The sequence below is a fragment of the Haemorhous mexicanus genome, chromosome 14, assembly GCF_027477595.1.
Source record: "Haemorhous mexicanus isolate bHaeMex1 chromosome 14, bHaeMex1.pri, whole genome shotgun sequence".
NCBI classification, from domain to species: Eukaryota; Metazoa; Chordata; class Aves; order Passeriformes; family Fringillidae; genus Haemorhous; species Haemorhous mexicanus.
The window spans coordinates 19760563-19783685 of NC_082354.1; the positions used below are offsets into that span (position 1 = coordinate 19760563).

Consider the following 23123-nt stretch of genomic DNA (forward strand, 5'->3'; position numbering starts at 1 on the left):
GGTGAATGGCAGAAAGCAGGATGTGGTGTTCCCACCTGAATGACTCCACAAGCAGCTACAGTCAGCCATGATTCTGCTCCTGTTAAGGCCTTGACATGAAGTGAGATATGACTCTGAGAGGATTGGTGGCTAAAAACTTCCTTATCAGATGAATAGCAACTGAAGGGTCTCACAGATTAATGAATAAAAGGATCTGACAAACAACTGCAGGATAATCAACAAATAGCTGAGCAATTAGGGCAAAATGTTCACAGAATGGATAAAAGGCAGAAAATGGTAAATAATCAACATGAAGAATGGTGAGCAGGGTTCAGGTAGTACATCATGGGCTCCAGCAAAGAGCACACCTGGGGCTGTGAGGGGGATGGATCTGGCACTAGCACAAATAAAGGCATTTCCATTGTTTATTAGTTCAGGTAAGTTCTGACAATGTCAGGCAGCTTCATCAATCACAGCCAAAGCTTTGGAAAGGAGAAAAACACCAAGCCATGAGGAAACTGTCTTCACTTTCCAGGTGACAGAAAGGAGTGAGTGTCAGCCATCCCCAGAGCTGGACCAGCACAGAAACAAGGATCTGCTGTGTGGGTAAGAGCAGCTCTGTGTATGGCACATGGATTTACTGGAGCTGGGCACGTGGCTGGGTGGTGTTGGGCTCTTTCTGCTCTGCCCACTGCATGCAGTGTGGTGGTGCCTGTGTTTCACCCCGGAGGGATGCTCCCTGAGGTGCCCACGTTCTCTGCTCTCTGAGAGCACAGCCCTGCTGTGGGCAGGGGGCTGCCAGTGGGATAAGGGCTCTTTGCAGCCTTGCTGCAGTGGGAGCTGGAGCTCTCTCCTCTCTGAGGTGTCCGAGCTCCCCATCACCCACAGCTGGATATGCTCAGGGGTGGCTTAGAGCTGCATTAGCCCCACTTTCCCAGAGCCAGTCGTGCTTTGCTGTGGCTGGAAGGAGAGCACCAGCCCTCCCAGCAGTTTGAAAGCCCTTATGTTTTATTTCCTTTCCTCTTCCCTCCGTTTCCCAGCCCCATCCACTTCAATTTAAAAGTATTGTGCTCCCCTTTCCTGAGAGGCCAGCGTGTGTCTAGCAGGCAGTGTAGACACAGCCATGCACTATTGTTCCTGTCACCTCCAATCACACAGCCATCACCATCATGCTAAATCCCTTCCTCCCATCTGCATTCCTCCGGATCCCATCCTCCCTCAGATCTCCCTCCCCAGCCCGGGCAGGCAATCCAGCAGCTGGGGAGGGAGAACTGCCTTGTTATGGTGGAGGGCCTTTTTCCTGTCAGGAACTTGTTTCTTCTGCAGGAGCCAGGATCTCTTGAGAGAAAGCAAGCTAAAAACATCTTTGAGCAGCCTCTTCTGTTCTGCCCTCCTGGTGCCAGTTGAAAATGAGAAGAAAAAGGGGGGGAAAGATTAAAAAAATAAAGAAAAGAAGAAGCTCTTCAGAAAAGAAGGCTCTTCCAGAGCCCAAACAATCAGTGGGACAATAGGAGATGGGGATTGCAGCTCTGCTCCACCCCTGGGAGCTGGGCTCTGAAGTGGCCTGGGTGAGGAGCTGAAAGCTCCCTGCTGGCTGCAGACAAAGCCTGGGCAGAGGGCAGAGGTGGAAGCAGCTGGGAGCCAGCCCTGCAATCAGGCCCACGCTGAGGGCTGGTGGCACTGCCCAGGGCTGGTGACACGGGCAGGAGGCTGCTGTGACCCCCAGCCCCCCTCTCACAGTGCCCTGTGCCTGCTGCATTCCACAAACCCCTGATGGCTTTAACAGAGACTCCTCACACTTGCACAGCTTCGTGTGTGACCTCTCCTGTTTGCTACCAGAGCCACAAAGTCAGAGAGCCAAGGATCATTAGCTGACGAGGCAAAACTGCCTCTTGCCTTGTGCTTCTCTTTTTCCTGTGAACATCACAGAAAAATACCAACCAGCTGCTTGGGAGGCAGAGGCTGCTTGTCATCCTTCCTGTGTCCAGGACAGGCTTCTGTGCAGCTTGGGAACAGTTACCCCAGGGTTGCTGCACTTTGGGCAGCTCCAGCCTGCAGACCACAGCTCCTTTCCAGCCCAGAGGCTGAGCCAGTGGGCCCCAGAGACCCGGCAGGGTCTGGGTCATGCTGCCAGCTCACCTCTCCCCAAATTTTTGGTGAAGAAGAAGGATGTGCAGGCACCAGGGACCAGGAGAAACCCATCCCCACCCCTCAGTGAACCTCCTGAGGGTCCCTGGCTGTGCTGCACAAGCCAAGGGGCTTTGGCTGCTGGAGAAGGTCACCTGCCTCAGCAGGGGAGAAAAAAGATGGATCTGTACCTCTGTAATTTTTTTTCTAGGCAGGCTAAAGACAATTTGATAGAAAAAATGTATGGTTTGAAACCTAAAGAGTCAAGGGTCCATTTGGTAGATTTCTTTTAAGTTTTGAGCTTTCTGGGGACGTTATTTTATTATTTTATTTATTATTTTATTTGGTAACTGGATTTTTTTTTTTCCTTAGAAATCATATCAGTTGTCAAACAAAACTCTAGATTGATTTGGTTTTTATGTCTAGCTTTCAACATCCTCAAAGGCATCTAATTGTTCAGGACACAGTGAGTATCTGCACTGAGAGAAATCAAGGCTGGAGTGGAGCTCCCCTGAAAGCCAGGCACTGGGAAGCCAAGATTGGTTTTCAGAAAGTAAGTGGTTTTCATTTTTCGGTTTTCAAGGACTCTTTCAAGGGCCAAGCAGATGGCTGGGAGATGTGCAGAATGGAAACCTGCAGTTCTAATGGGGACACAGAAGTGTGTGTGGAGGGGGTTGTTTGTTTGGGCTTCCTTTAAGCTAAATTGCCTTTTGGTTTGACAGCAATTTACACTATTTATGCAGCTGGAATGCCAGTGCATTTTCATGTGGACTCTCCCTTTTCAACAAAGGACTGAGAAAATTGCCACACTAATTCTGGGAGCTTCCCAGCAGCTCTGAGGCAGAACCAGCAGAGAGATTTCCAGCTCAGAAATGCGAAGGCAAGCAGCAGCAGAAAGCACAGCTCAGTTCCAGAAGCAGCTCAGGCTCCACTCTCAGGGGTTTCATGGGCATGTGGGCACGTGTGGAGGGCCAGGCTGGCCTCAGCTGCTTCCTGGGGGCTGTGCTGGCCTTTTGGCAGTGCTGACCTGCCTGGCAGAGGCTCCTTGTCCCCAGGTGTGAGGGCTGTGGCACAGGGAGGCAGTGGCAGCACAGGTGTCCCCTGTCCCCAGCCCCGCTGCCCCCAGGGCCTGGCAGACCTTCCCCGTGTTTGTACCTCACTAAATTTGGGCTAAAATCCTATTTCTCCATCCTCTCCACGTCATTGCCAGGGTGACTCACTGGAGCCTGCCTGGCCACGTTCCTGTGAGAGGACCCTGCTGAGGAACCCCTCGTGTGAGGCCAGAGGGCACCAGGAGCACCCACAGGAGGCACAGGGATCCCTGCAAGGGCACACACAGCTCAGGGCTGGAGAATTCACTCCTCTCTCACCCCTGGGCTGAGCACACTGCCTGTGGCACAAGGAAATAGTGCTGGTCCTGCACCTGGGCAGGGAAACCGAGGCACAGGCTTGGGCTGGTGTCCCCAGGATCCTGCACCCCCCAGCCCAGGTGTCACTGGAGCAGAGCACACACACCCCCTCATGTTTGCCTGTGTTTGCTGTGTGCCTGTCCCACTCCTTTTCCTTGCTAGCCTGTCACCAGCATTACTAAAATATGCTTATCTCATATATGCAAATAGCGGGATATTTATAAGATCCTTTGAAATTTCCATAATTGTGCTGTAAAAAAAAAAAAAAAAAAAATCTCTTTGCTTATCTCACAAAGTGTTGTAACCACAGTGTTACTTTTATTGAAATCCAAAAATCACCCGGCAAAATAAGAATAGTTAGAAAACTGTCAGGTTTTTTATATTTTTGAAATAGAAGGGAAAGAAAGTGAGCAAACCAGGCTTTATTATTTTAAATTAGAAACTTTAATGCTCACCAAAAAGGATATAAACTGTAAATGTATTTTAGCAGTTCCTAGAGAAAAAGAGAGAGGTTTTAATAATAACACTGTGTGCTCCTATATCATTTTCATTAGAAAAATCTTGGAGCACTTTCAGCTTATTAAAGAATGGAAAGCCTCAGAAGGCTCTCGGGAGGTGCTAGAGGAAAGTGAAGTAACAACTATAAATCCACATTATTCTCCATCCTGTGGTTCCCTGGAGCTGCTGCCACCCTTGGGATGCCCAGCTCCTGCCACCCCTGGCAGGGACAGAGCTGCCCTGGCACAGCTGGGGCCCCTCTTCTCCCACTGCCCATTCTGTGGGTGAGAGAGCCAAGACACAGAGGGATTGTCCCAGGTCCTGTGTCCTGCCCCTGGGACACGGCAGGAGCTCTGCAGGGATCCCTGGGCCTCCTCTGGGGGCTCCTGGTGCTCTCTGGCCTCACATGAGTGGGTTCCTCAGCAGGTTCCTCTCACAGGAACGTGGCCAGGCTGGCTCCACTGATCATCCTGGGAATGATGTGGAGAGGACAGAAAAATGAGATATTAGCCCAAATTTAGCAAGAGTCATAAAATGTTGTCTGGAACAACAAAAGGAGGAAGAGAGGCTGTAAAGGTAGGGGGTATTCCCTGGTCTGATGAAGAAAATAATATTAAAAACTCCCCAGTGTTTAATTTCAGGAAATCCAATAGACCCAGTGAGTGCCCAGAAGAGGAACAGCATGTTAACATATCTTAGATAAACAGGAGCCAAGTTGTTACCCTGACAGGAACACGAGAGAGCCCATCAGTGCAGTGGGGGAGAATAATAAATTAAAAACCAGATGGTTCAAAGATGTGATTGCGTCTTCAGCTTCAGCAGGAAGAGAGAAGGGGAATACACATGGATTGCAGGCAGGCCAGGAACACAAAAGCTTGGAAAAAACACCAGAGCAGGAGAGGCAGGCTCATCAGAATGAAATTAATTAAAAGAGCAGGACCTCAAGTTATTTCAGGTCCCAGCGGTAGAAACACCAGGATTCCAAGCTCCATTCTTCATTTATACATCAAGTTTCCTATTTCATCCATGCTCAGAAAAGGACCTCTTCCTTTCTGAGCTAGATAGTGAGTCAAGGCAGATGGGAATTATTCTGAGCTTGGAGAAAACAAAGAAGCACAAATTAATGGCTTACTGGCAGAAAGGCAGCTAGAAGCACTTTGCCAAAGCACATTTCATTCCTACCCTTATCCTACATAGATATTTTTTCCTTTAATTCCGTTCAGCACAGAAATGCATGACTAAGCAGAGATCCATATCTGCATCGTGCAGAGGCTGGAGGGGGCACTAAACCAGGCAAAAAGCAGACAAAAGGAGTGGGGGAGAGCCTGCAGGGGCTGTGCAGTGGCTGGACAACTTGCTGCACGTCGTTCTGCACACAGAAAATAGAACAAAATGGAACAAGCCCCTCTTGCCAGCTTGAACTCTCCCATGCCATCCTTTCTGTGGGTTTCTGTGCATCTGCCTGCGTTCTGTCACACACACCAGGAGATGTGCAGGGGCACAGCCATCCCTGCCTGTTCCACAGGCTCTGAGTGCAGTGCAGGAGTCCTCGTGGCCACGGGCACCTCGGCCAAAATCCCACTGCTGCCATGAGAGGAAGTTGTGACTCTGGCTTGAGCAGTGGCAGGGTTTTACTCCAGCCTCCTTTGCAGCAGTGAAGCTCTAAATCTGCAGCAGGGCTCTCCCTGCCTGGGATTATGCTCAGCCATTTCTGGGAGAAGTCTGGAAATGGTTTAACTGTGCAAATTTATCATGCATAAACAATTGAAGTCATGATACCGATAATATTTCAGTCTTAATTTGGCAAAATGATGGAGGCAGAAACTCAAACTGCACTTGTGTTTGAACAGTGTTGATTCTTCCATAACTATTAACTCCCAAGACCTCAATTTGATATCCCCTGGGAACAGATTCCCTCTGTGCTGAGGGTGTCAGGAACAGGAGATCAGGAGGTGGAGGCTCAGCTCTTGTTATGAGATTTTCAGCTGCTTTCTTAACTTCCTGTCACCTCTTTTCCCCTTGTGTAAAATTAGGATAATGACATTTCTTCATATGACAGTAGCTTAAAGTGTTCCTGCCTGAAATGCTCAGGTGGAAGGTGTTCTACACTTCAGAGATTATTGTTTATTACCACCATTGCTACTACTGATATTTCTGAGAGTTTCACTCTCATGTATGCAATAAGGGCAAAATATTATGAATATTTTCCCTGATTTTGAACTTAAAACCAATTTTGTTCTGAATTAATTCCTTTGAATAGAATTATTCCTGAACTGCATCAACTGGGGACCAGCTGCTGACCCCAAGTGTTTAAGAACTCCAGATAATCACCGATGAAAGGAGACAAAAATACATTTTATCTAAGAAGTATCTAATGTTGTGATAGAAACTGAAATTAAAGTATAATCCAGAGAGAGAGAGGGAGAGGGAGAAAGAGAGAGGGAGAGAGAGTATTCTTTAATTAAAATCAGCTACCTCAAAAGATGGATTTTCTCAGGAGTGAAATTTGCACTGTGCTGAAGGCTTTCCACTTAAATCCTTGATGATGCACGGAAAAAGAATTCTCAGGGAGTGATATTGGCATTAGCAGATAGCCACATGCTTCTGCACAATCAGGGAGAATCTGCAGAGAAAAAGATGTATGGCCAATAGAATGGAAAGATGCACAAAAGAGGAAACTCCCTGAAACACAAACCCACCATTGTTCAGCAGCACAGGAATCGTTTGGCAGGGAAGGGGACACCAGGTAGAGGCTTGAGGATAAAGAAAAATAAACCCAGAAGCAGCAGAGATCAGTGAAAACAACGGGCACTCTGTGGCAGGAGATGTGTCAGGGAACTGAAACAGGGTTTAGATAACGTGTTCAGGAGGGTCCCAGGCAAGCACAGGTGGGTTCAAGGCATGGGGGTGCTGTGGGGGCAGGTGGGAAGAGCAGGTGAGAGCCAGCATCCCCTGGGGCAGTCCTGGGGCTGGGCAGCACTGCCCTCCCCTCGGCAGAGCTGCTGCTGCTGCTGCTGCTGCTGCTGGTGATGGTGATGGTGATGGTGATGGTGATGGTGTTGTGTTGTGTTGATGATGATGGTGATGATGATGATGTTGATGATGATGGTGATGATGATGATGGCAGCTGTGCTAGAGGGGAGCACTCCCAGTGCTGCTCATTGGGAATCCTGCTCCCTCCCCAGGTTGGCTGCCATCCCAGATGGTTTCCTGCAGCACAGAGAAGGCTCCTGGCCAGGCAGAGTGCTGGATGGCTCTGGATCCGTGGCAGGATTACCCTGCAGAAACCCCCTTTCAGCAGCATGTATTGCATTGTGTGCAGCAGAGAAGGTTCCAGCAGCTGCTCCACACTGCTTTCCTCACATGCAAATCTCTCTTGCAGGAGTCTTGTCTAACAGCCAGGTGTGAGAAGTGCTTCTGCTGCAGTGAGGAAAATATATCCTTTTTTTTTTTTTTTTTTAAATCTTATTTTTTTTCCTTCCTTTCCCAAAAAAAAAAAATATTTCAGGGCTAAAGTGGAGGAGCTGCTGGAGAGGTGTCACACCTCTGGGGAACTGGGCAGGGTGTGGGCAGCAGCAGCAGCAGCAGCAGAGCACCCTCCCTGTGCTCAGGGCACCTTATTGCCAGGGACAGGACACACAGGGCTCCAGTGCCTGTAAAACCTCACAGCTTTGCTCTGTGTGATGCAAATGGTTTTGCAGAAAGAGCCTAAACCCAAATTGTTAGTCTAATATTGGCCAGGATATTGCAGCCAGGCAGGATGGGATATGTAGCAGGGGACATTTTAATGTGTCAGATTAAAACACCTCTGCAAATCTTGGCTGAGTTCAGGTTCCCAAAGAGCTGTTGTGGATTCAGGAGAAATTTCAGTTCAAGCAGAAGGGTTGGCTAATCATTAAAATACATCATACAGGTAATCTGGCTCACACTCCCAGACCTTTAGAGGTATTTTAACACCCACGGTACTCCAAGTGCTAAAACAGCTTGACCAAATTTGGCATTCAGCATCTCCTGAAAGGAAAACAGAACTCAGAGCAGCAGAAGAGCGAGGCCTTCTCAGTGATGTGACTGATATGGGGAATCAGAGGCTCCTCCTGAGCTGAGCCCACGTTCCCAGAGCCCTCAGCACCCCTGTGCCAGCCCCAGAGCAGGGCTGGTGTCCGTGGGAGAGGGGAGCAGAGGAGCTGAGAGCCAGCCCTGGTGGGGCGTGCTGGCGAGCAGTGTTCACATATTAACAGATTTCCACTCAAACTGGTAAATAGGGATGTCTATGCTCGAGATGCTGTGTGAAAGCCAAGGCAACAAAAGTCAAAATGTGCATGCGAGAATATGTGGCACACACAGTATATGTCACAATGTTTACCATCACTTCAAAACATGCACCCGCCCACAGCTCTTCACTAGCAGCGTCCTGGAACTCCTCCAATTGGGATTTGCTATATGAAGCAAAAGTCAATTAAAATCAGCCATTATTGTACAGATCATGAGATCCATAGTAGGAGATCCCATACTCATCCCAGATGCTCATTAATAGCAGTGTGTTGTAAACAATCCAGGACAATTGCTTGGGGTTTGTAGACTTTTCTGATGGCTCTGTTTGCTCAGTTAACGCACAACATTTTTAAATGGGTTGGATTAAAAATTTTAGCAAATATCAAATTCCCCAGAAACACAGTTCTGTTGCATTCTGGAACTGTTTCAAATGTAGGTCAGAGTCAGCAAGGATGCTTAGCTAGTGAAAGCAGAGGCAGGGGGAGGAAGATTTGGGGAAGGGAAATTCTGTCTGCCCAGCTTGCTGGAGGAGCACCAGCTCGCCCACCTTCCCTCCCAGAGCTGCTGCTGGTGAGGAGTGTGACTCATCTCTGCATCACGCCAGCCCCACAGCCCCAGGTGGAAAGTCACCACCTGCTGAAGCCTGCTGTGCTTGCCTGGCTTCCCTCAGTGCCTTGCTGAGCTCCTCCATGCAGTTCAGATGAGATTTCCCAGGGAGGTAGAAGTGTGCAGCCCCCAGTGCAGAGGCTCCTGTGACTGATCCAAACCCATCCTTGTTTGGGAAGATTTACTGGCCTGATTCAGGGAAACCCATGCAAGAATGGCCTGGGGCTGAGATGATTTGGGGGGTAGGTGGAGGTTTGCAGTCCTTCAGACAGAGCCAAACACCAGCATCCATCTCCCAGCTCCCAGGTGAGGCCAGGCCAGAATTACAGGTGAACCTGACCCTTCAGTCCTGCTCAGAAACAAAACACTGGCAGGGCTCTTTTGGTCAAGAAAACATCAGCTCAATATGAAACAAACTTCTTTGGTTTGGAAAAAGATTGCCCCACCCCTACACACACACACAAATGCACACACTAATTTTTTAGGGATGACTTATGAACAAAAAGTCTGTAATTAGCAGAATTTTGTTTGTAATTAGCAGGGATAAGTTGTTTGCTTTAGTGCTAATAGCAGTTAACAATGGAAGTGCACTTGCTCTTTTGTTTTCAACTCTTTCACTTCCTCTTTATGTTTAGTTTCAAGGTGAGATCAGTATCTGGAAACATGATGTCATTTCTGCTGTTATCATTTTATGAACTTCAGCAAATCTACTCCTGATAATGTCTTATAATTATACTGGTTATCAGAGCTGGGTTTGAAAATGTAGGAAGCCTGGTGCCAACTGCCACTGTGTGTCTGACCAGATCACAAAAGGAAAACAACAGTTACTGGCATTTATTGTCAGGGGAGCTTCAACTCGGATCTGCAGACAGATAGGGACTGCAGAAATGAAATGGCTGTTCATTTCATATGTATACCTAATTTCTGTGGATTTTCAGACTGGCATCCTAGTCTCTGTCATGCTTGTTCCCATTTTCTTCTCAGTTTTCCTTTAAGAGAAGCTTCCCTGCTCTAAAGCCAAATGCAATGTTCCCTGCTGTGATGGATTCCTTCTTTTTCCTTCCTAATTGGAGCCATTTCATCAGATCGAATTTTGACAAAGATAGTAATTGTCATCCAATTTTAAGGCAATGACAAGATCAATATGAATTCTCAGATGACAAGTATTATTACTGGGTGAGCACAAAGAAACAAAGAAAATGAAAAATCCATGTTCTAGGGATCCAAACAGTTAGAGGCACATGCTTGCCTTGCTCCACGTGTGTGTGAATCCTGTTCCAGCAGCAGAGGCTGTGCCTGTGCATGGATGGGCTAGAACAGATGGCCTTTGCCAGGCAGATAGTGCAGGGAAACGAGCACCCAGTGCTTTAGTACACTGCAGTTTGGGTAATGTGGGACTCCATTCACTTGCCACCAAACGGGCTTGCAGGGAAAATTACCCACAGCCCCATCTCAGAGAACGCTGCTCCTCCCAAACATTTTGTGCTCCTTCTGTTCCCCAAATGCCAGGAGGAAATGCCCAAGGAAGCCCTGCTTCTTTAGGGTAAATGCATTCCAAGTGTATTTATGTAGGCAGAAGTACTTGATTATTTTTATAACATTGTTTAAATGAGATGATCTGATTAGTTAATGGCCCAAAGAGTTCAGGCAGAGTTCAGATAAGGATCTAAAACGTGCAGCAGCATCTTCAGGCGTTTTCCACACCACGGTGGTTTTGGGAGGGGTTCTGCCACGTGTGCAGAACTTGCCAGGTACTGTCATGTTGTTTTAGCAGGTTCACCCTGCAACAAGACATTTCTTCAAGGCCTTTGACCCTCAGAGCTCAGCTCCTGTTCTGTATTTGCTGCTCAGAGTGCATCCAGGTTTCCACTGCACACGCCTGTCTGGCCCCTAAACCAGAGCTCCTCCTTTCCCACCCCACAGTGTTAAATCCACGGAATCAGAACCCGCCTGGGTTTGGTTCTTTTTCTTTTGCATTATTTATATTCAAAATAGATTTTAACAGAGGAAAGGCAAAATAATACATGGTTGTCGTGCTAATTGGCAGCTGCTCTGGGTAACAACCGTGACAGGTTTCAGCTCTGTCCACTCCAAGGCAGCCAAGTCATTAAGGGTTTCCAGGCAGAGAATTGGGTTATGAATCCCAGCACTCACTGCTGGGTCCCTGCATTGCTGAGCATGTTCCCAGCCCCACAAATGCAGGTTCAGTGGGATTATGATCCATGGAGGAAGGCCTCAGCCAAGCACTGAAAAGATGTTTGTTAGCCTCCAAAATATAAATAAAATATTTACAAAGAGAATAATTGACTTTTGATGTTTACTTCAGGCTATGGTTAAGCAGGCAGTGTCTGTGCTAAGCAATGCAGTGACCACCTGCCACAAATGCTGTGATATTTGACAGATCCCTTTCTGCCAAGAACTATAATTCCTATTTAAATCTAAATAGAGGAGCCATGAATGCAGATTTCTCATCACAAAGACACTGATGTTAATCCCCAGTACAGAAAAATAAGAAAAGCCAGAACGTTTTATTGGATTTTATATGGAAGATAATTAAACAGTATTTCTTCTTTACTTGGTATACAGCATCCCATCAACCTTCCTGCTGAAATTTGTTTATAAAGAAAGCCAGAAAGTTTTATTACATTTTTATGTACAAGAAAATTAGCATTTTGTATATTTGAACTTACATTAGAATAACAAAAAGTGGGTAAACAAAAAATGGCCAAAGAGTGATGAAAATAAACAGAAAGAAAAGGTGAGGAAAGCAAAACACTGTTCTCATACACACAATTTCATATTCTAAGCATGCAAACCAAATAAATGTTTGTGTGCATATGTATGTATTGTATATATTCATGTACCAAGCAGTTCTGGAAAGCTAGGCTGGTGGAAGTTGGGAAATGCTGGAATTAGATGTGCTTGCACACCCCTCATTTGCCCTGTCTGACTGGGGACACAGAACGTGTGCTGGGGTTTTTCTCCACACACCTCCCCAGAAAATGGTGCAGTGTAGGCAGAAAATTGGCTGTGAGAATGATGTCATCTCTGAGAGCTGCTTTGCAGGAGCCTGTTCCTCCTCTGCCCAGCAGGCAGTTTGGTATTTTGGATGCACCCAGGGGAGTTCTGGTGGCATGTCCCCAGCAGGTGGGTGCTGCCAGCCTGGGCTGTGTGCTGGGGCTGGGGGTGCAGCTGAGGGGAGCTCATTGCAGAGGGGAGGGGGCAGGGGCAGCTGTATCCAAGGCTGCATCCTCGGCATTTAAAAGTGCTTCCCTTCAGCCTGTGCTGCCATTTACTGCATTCTGTGATGCATGTGGATTTTCCAAACAAAAGATGTTTATGAGGAGAGTATATTTTAAGATCCCTTTCATGACTGCACAGACCCCTCTCCAAGCAGATGGCCTGACAGTTGCAAGGAAACTATTCACAAGGCAGAAGTAGCATTTTAAATTCTTCTTTTTTTTTAAAAAAAAAGACAGTTTGTTCTCCGTGTACATTTTAAGCAGGTACTAATTCTGTCTGTGGCAGCACCTTCCCCACCCCAGCAGCACCCCAGCACCCTCCTGGTGCTCCCATGCACAGGGACCACTGAAATTCCAATTCCATTCACTGCTAACTTGGAGATTCAACAGTTTCCCTTGTGTACCCAAAATAGGCAGGATCCACTGAGAACATGTTCCTTGTGAGTGTGTAGAAACAAGAATTTTCCAAGGACGTGAATACATTTGATTCCATTTTCATTCTCAGCCTTGACTGCTCCCTGGGTGTCGTTAACAGTCTTTGGGGAGAATAACCAGCTGAGAACAAAGTAACTGAACCTGAGCCACTTCAGCATCCCTAAGTTCCTGTATGTGGGGAGGAATGGCTTCACACAGCTGCATTTGCTGACCCTTTTAATTGCCTGCCACAGAACCTCCTGCTCCAAGGAAACCAGCCCTCCCATATCATGCACTTGATAAATAAATAATGCCATCCCTCTGGAGACAAGAATTCCATCTCCAGCACAAGGACAGGGACTGAGTGTCCTTCCAGTCTGGGGAGATGATGGTTTGTTTTTGCTTTTCCTTCACCTCAGGAGCTGAGGCTTGTTATTTGTCACATCAAACACATTTAGAAGCATTTCTGAGAAATTTGCCTAATATCCTGCAGCAATGAGTTGCAGGGTTGATTATACACTGCACGAATGTTTTCAGCATTTCCCTTCACCTTTCCATGCATATTTGTGCTTCAGAGAAAACAGAATAAATAGCCCCTTCTCTCTGCTTCTGTTATATCATCTTTTACTCTTGTGTTTTGTAAACTAAACAATGCTAGTCTTTTTAATCACTTTTTAGATGGAAGCCTCTTTCCTCATGTGTTTAATCATTTTTGCTGCACTTTTCTGCTGCAGGAGTACCTACATGTGGGCATACACACCCTGGAGCAATCAAAAAGTCTGCTAAGAACAGGTTTTAAGGCTTCACAGAGGTTTGCTCTTTGCTCCCAGAACAATTCCTGTTCATCTCACTCCGAATTCACTTTTGGAAAGAGGGTCCGGGGGGACTGTGCAGGGGCTGAGCTGTGTGTGCAGGTGTGCAGGGTGAAAGGAGGAGCAGGACAGGGAGGCTGGGCAGGCTCCAGAGCTGGCTGAGCAGCAGGACAGGGTGAAAGGAGGAGCAGGACAGGAGGAGCAGGACAGGAGCAGCAGGACAGGAGCAGCAGGACAGGAGGAGGAGGACAGGGTGAAAGGGAACAGCAGGACAGGAGCAGCAGGACAGGAGGAGGAGGACAGGGTGAAAGGAGGAGCAGGACAGGAGCAGCAGGACAGGAACAGCAGGACAGGAGGAGCAGGACAGGAGCAGCAGGACAGGAGGAGCAGGACAGGAGGAGCAGGACAGGAGCACCAGGACAAGAGGAGGAGGACAGGGTGAAAGGGAGCACCAGGACAGGAGGAGCAGGACAGGAGCAGCAGGACAGGAGGCTGGGCAGGCTGACCCAGCCCAAACCTGCTGCAGGAGCAGAGCCAGAGGCTGGAGCAGGGCAGGACTGGTTGGTGCTGTGTGAGGATGAGCCTTCCCAAGGCACACCCTTCACACAGGTGTGGATGATGCTGTTCCATGGTGCTGGGGCTCTGCTCAGCCCTAAAGAGAACTTGAACAAGGAGTAAGAACCTGGTGAAGGTGATGCCTGGAGAGGCTCCCTGGAGCACAGGCTGGCAGAGTTAAAGAATAAAGCAGGGATTTATTAAAAGGCCTTCACAGGACACGCCTTGGGCAGTTCAAGAGCCCATCAGGGCTCCCCCCAGGATGGACTCTGAGTCAGGAGTTTTCCCACTTTTATAAGTTTGGGTCCATTTCCATGCTGGGCTCAGTGTCCAGTTCCACCCCAGGTTCTGCAGTCCCACCCTCCCAGTTTCTCTCCTCCATCCCTGTTTGCACTTTGGGGCTGAAGCTGCAGTGGTGTCCTTGGCTCTGGGCTGGAGAAGGATTGCTCTGTGTGCCTGAGCTGGGAGGAGAGCTGCTGGCACTGGGTGTGCAGCTCAGGTTATGTGCCAGTGCAGTGCAGAATTTGGGAAATATGGAAGATAAAACTGAAGGCATCAAAGTCTCCTGGAGAAATTTGCTCTCCAGATGGGACCAGGGTCCTCATGGAGGTGCAGTCCAGGCACTTCTCCTGTGGCAGCCTTTTGTTCTCTGCCCTGCAGAAGCTTTTTGCTTGTTCATTTCTGGAGCCAGAAGCTCTGTGTATGGTCAAGGCCAGAACCTTTCCTGGGGAAAGCAGCACACACTTCAAGGGGAGTGGGCTGGCTCTACATAGGTTATTTGAAGACCAAGGCCAAATATATTTTACATAGGATTCCCCCAGTCTAATTTTAACCCTCCAACTTTCCTTTCATTCTTAAAATCCAACTGAATAGATCTTGTCCTTGGAAAGGTCCTTGCTGATCCTGTTTGCAGTTTGAAATGCCATGTAAACATTTCCATTGTGGACTAATGTGCTGTTTCAAAGCAGTGGAGATTTTAAGATTGCCATTAATTCAGAGAAAGAGACTTCTGTTACTATTAGAGTTCTTTTGGAAACTTAATTTCATTCAATGTCCCTTTGAAGGCTTTGCTCTAGAGTGTTAAATGAAGGCTATCAAAGGCCATATTAAAGAGGATTGTATGCAGTTGACCAGGGTTCATGCTAGGGCCTAGTTTTAGACAATATCTTACATTGAAAATATGGTTCTTCAATTATACCTTCTATTGCAGAAATGAAATTACCTTGACTGCCTGGGTGTAGTAGGCTTATTTCTTAGAATACAATAGAAAATGGTCAAATTCTTCCTCACAGTAAAACATATCTGATTAAAAAATGAAAGGCAGAGAAAAATGTGAAAAGCAAAACCAGTCATAAGAACCCTGGGATCAGTGAAAAGACAGCTTGGACAAAGGCTCTCCATTTGAGTAGCCCAAATAATCCCAGGGTTGTCTGAATGCTTCAAGCAGGAGTGTACAAAGTGCCCAAAGTTCTGCCAGCTGATTCAGGATGCTGCAAAGGGGGATCAGAGGGCCAGAGTGAATATGCAGAAGCTTTTAAATACATTCCCACTATTCACAGTAATCAAAGTAACTTGCAAATACATCTTTTAGCAAAACTTAGCATCTTTGAGATCACAATTGTGAAAAATAATTGACACAATTAGAGGTATGAAGCTGCATTTTGTGTAACTGCAGCTATTCCCATTTATTACATTTCTCAGTGTTTTCTTGTCTGCTTTCCCAACTCATAATGTGCATTGATTTATTTAGGGAATGATAGCGATTGCAGTCCTCCCCTGGTTTGTGTTTTTGGTGTTTTTGCAGTGGTTTGGGTGTGTTTTCAGCGTGCAGAGGGTCCAGCCCTGCAGGGACCCCTGGCCAGGCTGCTCTGGCAGGCAGTGCTGGCACCTCAGGCTTGGCTTTGGCTGGGTTGAGTGGCTGCTGCTGCTGCAGACACACACAGCCTGCTGTGCAGCCCCCAGCCTGCCTGCCAGCCTAATTCCAGGATTACAGCTTAAGGACAGGTAAGGATGATGAGCAAGGGGAGAGGATCTTCTGTCCTCACCTCCACAGGGAGCTCTGTGCCTCTGTCCTGCTGGCATGAGCCATGTAAGCCTCTCACTCATCCACCTTGGGAAGAGAGATTTGCTCAGCCTTCTGTGTTTTGCTCAGGTTTTGGTGTGCTAGCTGAGAGAACTCCATGGTTGTTCCTGTGAATGGGAATTAATTGTGAATTTAGGCTGAATAAAGCAATCTTGAGGGCTCCTGCTTCATCAGTCATCTGATCTGCTGGGCCCTGCACTGCTGAGTGCCTCAATTCACACTGCAGACACCATGGCTGGCAGGAAGGGTGGAACTGGGGACGTTTCACCAGTTCTGTGGGATTCATGTGGAATTGGGGATGTTTCACCAGTTGGGTGGGATTCATGTGGAATTGGGGGTGTTTCACCAGTTGGGTGGGATTCATGTGGAATTGGGGACGTTTCACCAGTTGGGTGGGATTTTTGTGGAATTTGGGACGTTTCACCAATTGTGTGGGATTTTTGTGGAGTTTGGGATGTTTCACGAGTTGGGTGGAATTCATGTGGAATTGGGGATGTTTCACCAATTGTGTGGAATTTATGTGGAATTGGGGATGTTTCACCAGTTCTGTGGAATTTTTGTGGAATTTGGGATGATTCACCAGTTCTGTGGGATTCATGTGGAATTGGGGATGTTTCACCAGTTCTGTGGAATTTTTGTGGAATTTGGGATGATTCACCAGTTGGGTGGGATTCATGTGGAATTTGGGATGTTTCACCAGTTCTGTGGGATTCATGTGGAATTGGGGATGTTTCACCAGTTCTGTGGGATTCATGTGGAATTGGGGATGTTTCACCAGTTGGGTGGAATTTTTGTGGAATTTGGGATGTTTCACCAGTTGGGTGGGATTCATGTGGAATTGGGGATGTTTCACCAATTGTGTAGGATTTATGATGTGGAATTTGGAACGTTTCACCAGTTATGTGGAATTCATGTGGAATTGGGGATGTTTCACCAGTTCTGTGGGATTCATGTGGAATTGGGCATGTTTCACCAGTTGTGTAGGATTTATGATGTGGAATTTGGAACATTTCACCAATTATGTGGAATTTATGTGGAATTGGGGACGTTTCACCAGTTGTGTGGAATTTTTGTGGAATTTGGGATGTTTCACCAGTTGTATGGAATTCATGTGGAATTGGGGATGTTTCACCAGTTGGGTGGGATTTTTGTGGAATTGGGGATGTTTCACCAGTTGTGTGGGATTCATGTGGAATTGGGGATGTTTCACCAGTTGTGTGGGATTCATGTGGAATTTGGAACGTTTCACCAGTTCTGTGGGATTCATGTGGAATTTGGGATGTTTCACCAGCTCCTTGCATTAAATTCTTACCATCCTCCTCTCATCAGGAGGGCAGCTGATGGTGAGAGGCCAGAGCACAGGATAAGGGTTGTTCTCCCTGCTGAAAAGGTGTCCTATGGAAAAGATTCCATTGGTTTTCTTTCCCAGAGAAAGCAAGTTAGAGTTAGGGTCTGGCCTGTGGGCATGGACGTGCACCTTGAGGCTCCTGCTGCCTTCAGGGACAGAGTGAAATGTCCCAAGAGCTGCAGCTGAACAGCAGAACACAAGAGTGAAGTGGTTATTTTCTTCCTTTAACTAGTCTCTCCTTATTTATAAACTAATTAAAATTATTCTTAGGCAATTGGATACCCCCAGCCACCACCTGCAGGAACCTTATTGTTTGGTAAAAAGGAATCATTCTTGTTTTCCATGAGAGACCTGGATAGCACAAAGAAACATTTCTATATTGTGTGCATTGGCAAGAAGGATTAGACAGGCTGTAATCTTGGTCAGTCTGACTTCTACAATTATGGAAAATTACAAAGATTGATGTTAGTTGCAATTTATCTTATTCACAAACTGGTACAGGATGAATCTTCTCTTTTGAAATACATATTTCACTAAAACCAGAGTACATATGAATTCTTTCTTTTCCCCATCAGATTGATAATAGTCTGTGTAGGAAAGAGCTGAAAAACAGAAAAAGAAAAAGTTGGAGCTATTTGAATTGTCATGGCAATATCCTGGATTTTTCAAGAAGTTTGGTTCTGTTTAGCTAGTCACTTTAATTTTCCTTCACTAACTTGTCTCCATTCTCTGCCACAATGATAATTCTTTATATGACTGTCAGCCCTTTGCATTGTGACAGCTTAAATTAATGTTTTGATATTTCTCTCTTTGTAAGAATACAACAAAGAAGACAACTGCCAAGGATAGGACAGAAACTATATGAATGTAAAACAGACACTGCACACCAATAAAGCCAGAAGGAATAATTTTCATGTTATTGCCTTGTTAATCAGCTTTTGCAACCACTAATCCTGGACTCTTTGGGTTCTCTGGGCTGGCATGGCCCTGGTGCTCCATCTGGATGGTGGGGAACTTCTTGGGGACCTTGGGTATTCCTGGGAGTGCTCCAGCCCCTTGAGGCTGGGCAGATTCAGCAGCTCAGCAGGCTGGCTCAGCCTCTGGTTCTGCACCAGCCACAGACTGAGCTTTGCTGGATGGGCTGGCTTTGCCCTCCCCATCAGAACACCCTTCTGCACAGTGAAACCCTTCTGCAAACCAATGCACCTTCCTCTCATTCTTACACACCTCCTGGAGTGTAGAGAAGAATTCCAAAAGGAAGGTGAAGGAGGTGAAGAGGAATTCCAAAAGGAAGGTGAAGGAGGAGTTGGAAGGGTTTGATGTGGCACTTACAAAAGAAATGATGAAAAGGAATTGTCTTTAGGATTTTGTGGAGGTTTACAGCAATCCTTATCTAAGGTTCAAGGCCTTTAGCAGCATTGTTCCTGCTCTTAATGTATGCTTCCAAAATCCCAACCCATCTGGCATTGCTGTAAATGAAGCTTGACTTCAATGAGGATGGTGTTTTTCAGTGTTCTTTAAAAAATCCTTTTAAAAAGATCTGAGATATCAGATGCAGTTTAATGTTTCAGTATAGCTGAGGATTTCATTATTACCTTCTCTCATTTTTATCATTTTCCGTCTGTTTCTCCTCTCACACATTCCTTCAGGACCTGGCCTCACCTGAGGGATGAGGAATTTAAATGAAAGTAGAACAAAAAAAATCAATTAATCCATTCTTTGTGGCAGAAGCCACCAGATGATGCTGTTACTCTTACAGCTTCTTAGCATGTGAGCAAGATTTCCGTTTTTGAAGGAATGTTGCATTGTTATTAGCTTAGTTTTACAGTAATCCTCTGAGAGAAGCTACCAGCAGAGTGTGTTTTCTGCTTTATTCTCTGTAGGATGCAGTTCTTAGGACAAATTACATTCCTTGGAGTTGAATGTGCAGTGCCATGCTGCAAAGTCGTGTGTTCCAGGAGGAGGAGGATCTCCTGTGATGACTGCAGATACCACTGTCACAGGATAAAAATAACAATTAAACCAGGAAAAGCATAAAGAAAATGGGTTTCACTTAGCTGAAGGTCCACGTTGCTTCTTGTTTCATAAACAGACCAGTGCCAAACCCCCAAATTCTGTCACTATAGAGAGAGAAGAGAGAGTTGTCAGAGCTGGAAGGCTCTGAAGAAGGAGAGGACACTCTCGTCACTGCGGATGTGCTGGGCCGTGTCTGAGAGCCATCAGGAGAGCACTGTTTGCATCTCAAAACATCCCTTGACCTGTGCCTCTCCCTCTTTAACAGAGAGCTGGTCCCAGAGAGCTTCAAAGAATAGATCAAAAGTGTGAGCTGTACTATTTATCTCAATGGACCACAAGTGCTGAAAGCTAGAGATGAAAAATTTAACATCAGATTTGTCAAATATTTCACTGCTGATGGGATCATTTCAGCAGAAATGACCAATGGCAGTGCTTATCCATCAAATTGAAGGTTTAATATAAAAAATAAATAACACGGGAGATAGGCCTTCTAGTGGATGATTCATTTATGCATTTTAATTAAAACCCTTGATTGTTTAAATGCAAATGAAGCACGCTCAGAAATGCCAGTGCATTGCCTCAGCATGGAAACCCCAGTGGCAGCAGGGGCTGGGCTCACTCAGGTGTGCTGGTGGCAGGGAAGCACAGGGAAGGTGTCACTGTCTCTGCTGAATGCCACCAGCTGCTCCTGACTCTGCTCCACCAGCAGCAAAGCCCCACCTGAGAGCTCCTGCCCCGGGCTGGCCACTGATCTCACCTGGGCACGGGGCTGGAGGGCACCTGTCCATGTTCCAGCAGTGCCAGAGCTCAACGTGTGGCCACGCTTGACAGGGAAAAGCAAGGCACAATTCTTCCCAAGGATTTCTGGGATTCACATTCTCTGAACCTCAGAGGAAGGGAAAACACAATTCTCATCACTCGCTGTGCCTGTGTTGTGCCACAGCAGAATGCAATGTGGAGGTTGTTTATCCGAAGTGAGGATGTTTTGTTTCCTTGGCCTGTCAGGGCCAGGTGTGTGTGTGTGTGGGACTGACAGCCACGGGATTCTGGGCAGTGTGTGCAGAGGGAGGGCTTGGCAGATTCAGCTCAGATGAAATGTATATGGTATAATAAAGTAATTCCTTAGCCTTCTGATACCCATGGAGTCAGATGCATCCTTCTCTCTCCTTCATCGGAGTCACCTTTGATTTACAATAGAACCAGGTAAGATCAAACCAATCTAGAGGCTGCCCTCCCTATAAATGAGATTATCTCTGCCCTGGGATTTCCAGGCTTGACCACCGTTTAATGTAAAATAAGTTATGTTTATGTTTTTTAGGTCTTACAAGAAAGAAGAAGCAGGCACACACAGGAGCCAGGCCAGCCCTTGCAGAGCTGGTGCACCCAGGCTTTGCTAAGCCAATTAAGCAATGGAATAAAGGCCACAACTGAAATGGACTCAACAGATCAGTGAAATCAAATGCTGAAAATTAATATACTAGGAAATTAGATCAGAATTATGAAGCTGAGACTGAATTTGATTTGTTAGTCTGGGCTGGGGATATTTACAGGAAGCAGCTCTTTTCTTTGCAGTCTGAAGGATGTTTGTGTCCGTCAGGTGTGAGGTTTGTGCTGGTTCTTCCCAAAAGAGACCCTCTAAACAAAGGGTGATCCTCACCTGTTCCACTTAAGGAGGAGGTGCAGCCACCACAGTGCTGTCAGCAGCTCTGCTTCGTTCTTTTCCACCTTAAATCTCCCTGTTGTAACACGTTCCTAGCTTGCTGCTCTGATTTTCCCTTTCTAACACAGAGAATCTTTCCGTAGAAGTGACACAGGTGACAGCCGTATCAAGCAGTAACAGCTTTGGGGGAAAAAAAATAATAAATCCAGAAGAATCTTCCTAATTATATGCAACATTTACAGAGTTGGGTGTTTACTTTTAGGGACCTGTATGTAGTGCTGTTTCTCCATTATAGAGTGCAAGTATGCAAGTGTGTCTTTGAGATAAGGCAGTATCATCCTGGCATAATGGAAAGGAAATGAAAAGAAAGAGTTCAAAATGCTTTATATTTTAGGATCTTCACTTGTGGTGTTGACAGCAGCTGCAACAAAGATTCAGGTTAAAGACAACTTAAAATTCATGTTGAACATCTCCGTGGCATTAGCACAGCCAGTAATGTCTTTTACCTCTGTCCCTGTGGATTGCACAGCCACCAGAAGGAAAAGCTTTTTGTCCAGAAGATGTCCACGCTGCCTGGGAATGGATGCACTTCTTCCCTTCAGGATGCTCACTCCCTTCAGAGTCCTGCTCGTGGTGATTAGAGCTGGAGGATGATGTTCCCATGGAAGCCTTGGGCCAGGAGGTCACCAGGAGCAGAAGTTTCTTAAATATCACAGTCATGCAATGTCTGCCAGTCTCACTGCAGGCTGCTTGTCAGAGGAGCAGAGATGTGGAGAGCAGGCTGTGGAACTCATCCTTGTCTGTGGAAACTCATCCTTGTTTTGCAGCTTAATGAAAAACATTAAGTGGACAGTGCAATAAAATACATAAAAAATAAATTCTTTGTGAGTTCTTCCACAGCAGTTGCTTCCTCACCCCAGATTGGGCAATGAATGCAGGTAAATTCCTATCCTGCCCCAGATTAAAGTACTTTTTCTTTTTGTCCCATCAGGCTAAATTTTGCTTATAATTAGAGTTTTTCTATGTTTGATTCAAAGTGATTTCAAGGAACATTTTTGCTAAAGGAGCAGATTTTCCTTTGAGCACAGGCTGGGCTCCCCTTGGGTGCAGGGAACAGCCCCTGGGCTGGAGCTGAGGGCTCTGTGAGAGCACATGGAGCTGCTCCTGCTCTCCCCAAATCCCTTATCAGCACGATGTGATTGACCAGGGCCAGGGCTCACCATCCACCTTTCCCAGGAAAGCCCCATCAGGTTACATCCCTGCCCACGACAAGGTGATCTTTGAGGTCCCTTCCCACCCAAACCATTCTGTGCTCCAAGAGCTGGGCCTTTGGCAGGAGGTGGGAGAGGAAAGGAGTTTTCTCACCAGCTGGGTTGGATGTCCCCAAGGACGTGTGAGTCCTGAAATCCATCTGTGCCACAGCTCAGCTCAGAGCACGCCAAGGCTGCTGAGGGAACTTCTGTCAGCAAGTCTTCCCAGCGTGAGAGGTGTGCTGCAGAGCCAGCCCTTCTGTTTGGGCAGAGCCCACCACCACCAGGGAATTCAAGACATCACTGAAGTTTGGCAAAACTGCAGCACAGCTGCCCAAGGTCATCTGCAGCGAAAGCAGCCGAGGAGGTTGACAGGGGAGATGTTGATTGGATTTTTGTTTCTCCTCAGGAAGGTTCAGAGCTCTGGGATCCCACCCCAGAACAAGCTGCAGGAGTGTGTCCAGAGATATTGGGAGCTGGTTCTTGTTCCTTCCCAAGGGCTCTGCAGGTCCCTGACAACAGTGTCAGCATTAATATTGTGCCCAGGGCTCTGAGGGTGGGCACTGCCGGAACTCAACCAGCTCCCAAAGAACAAAGGATCTCTTTTCCATGGCACCCTGTGACTGTCAGAGGATTGGATTAGCAGCTTGTCAATCCTCCCCTTCCAGGCTTTGCTGATGCACTCCTGAACGCCCGGTTAGTGCGTGGAATTACATCATCTGAAAAATTAATACAAAACATTCAGCCAAAGCTATGTGCTATTCCCTCCTGACCTGATTATTCTAGATTATTTAACTAAGTAGCCAGCATAGCCCCTAATTTAAGTGCTGAATTTCTACCACACAGAACGTT

At 46.7% G+C, this 23123-nt stretch overlaps 1 long non-coding RNA gene across 1 annotated transcript; it reads left to right on the forward strand.

Annotated features, from left to right (window-relative positions):
- The first annotated feature begins 492 nt into the window (after positions 1-492).
- LOC132333736 (uncharacterized) lies at positions 493-21899 on the forward strand. The gene is made up of 3 exons (XR_009488244.1): positions 493-585; positions 2533-2659; positions 20680-21899. It is a non-coding gene; the product is annotated as an uncharacterized LOC132333736 (long non-coding RNA).
- Positions 21900-23123: the final 1224 nt, after the last annotated feature.